We start from the raw sequence: 1518 nt of genomic DNA on the forward strand, positions 1-1518 counted from the left end.
AATCCCTCAAATTCGTTAATAATAACCCTTGCTTTGTTCTCCACCTGGTTCTTTACTGAACTTTTTGTAAGCGTACACAATTCAAACATTCTAGCTAGTTACAACTTACAAAACCTCTTCCCATGTATAACACAAATTATGACATGCTTTATTTGCTTCACCGTTGAGGCCAGGGTTGCATACTTAGTTAATATAGATTCATGCGTTGTCTCCCTCACATCAACCTGGTTTATGATCGACTTTCTTTTTTACCTCTTTAGAATCAATGATTCGGGTTATACATTCACCATCTAAAACTTCAATATGCAGAAAATGTGTCCACACTGTATCCTATTAGACTCAAATTGCACAAAGGAATATGAATATAGCTTCGCTAAAGACATGTACTGCCCCTGTCCAACGCGGACGTGGTATGTCATACTGTGACAAGTAAAACATGAAGTTGTTTAAGCCCTCAAACCGAAGTCTAATTGAAACAAAAAATATGGACTCCAACAATTAATATCTATCATTTTATGGCCACAAATATATCATCTGTGAAGGTATTGAATATCCATTCATCAATACCTTCAATTTTCCACATAGTTTTTTGATTGATTTGAAATTTTCGAAAACATAATGATTTCTCAAAAAGTCCAATACTTGTATCGAATCTGGGAGGAAATTCAAACAACCTCCTAGACCTTTCAATACGTTTCATCAACTTAGAAAATCCATCCCCTCACATCGTTGCGTGCATCACATCCTCTCTGTAAAATTGGCTCTTGAGAAAGGCCTCCGGTCAACTGTCACGCTTGTCAAATAATGATGTGATCCAATTATTGTTCTCCAACCCATACTGTGCCACCATATTAGCCCACACCTCCTCCCACTCATCAATCATATATGTAACTTCCCAACAACTGTTTACACTTTTTCATTCTTCACATTTTGATCTACATTACTCCCAATGTGCCAAGAACATAGCATGTGCCCCTGTCTTAGGCATGTGTTTTTGCAAGATAGGCCGATCACTTCATCAACAAAGGAATTTCTTAATCACCTAAGCAATCATTTCCTCATTCTCATAAGCAACCACAACACATACATACAAATAAAACAGTGCACTCATTTCCTCATTCTCAAAAGCAACCACAACACATACATGCAAATAAAATAGTGCACTCGTGGTTGTTGAAACCAACAAATAAAATCATTAGACAACAATGTATATTAATTCGTCTTTTAAGTGCTATCTATTATCACAACATCACCGAAGGCATTGTAGTCAAGTAGGGACTCATGGTTCATCCATAAAAAAATTTAGCTAGCCTCCCAAACCGATCAGGAGTATATCCAAATTTAGCTAGCCTCCCAAACCGTTTCCCCTTCCTTTCATTCTGCATCGTCAATATGTGAATTTGACTCTCTAATTTTATCCAAGTTGCTGTACAAATTTGTCACATGAATTCGAAAAACTAGGTCCACTTGCTTGATGAGATAGAAACTCATATGCAACACAAGTCGACACCTAGGCTA

Source organism: Fragaria vesca, linkage group LG2 (assembly GCF_000184155.1).
Source record: "Fragaria vesca subsp. vesca linkage group LG2, FraVesHawaii_1.0, whole genome shotgun sequence".
NCBI classification, from domain to species: Eukaryota; Viridiplantae; Streptophyta; class Magnoliopsida; order Rosales; family Rosaceae; genus Fragaria; species Fragaria vesca.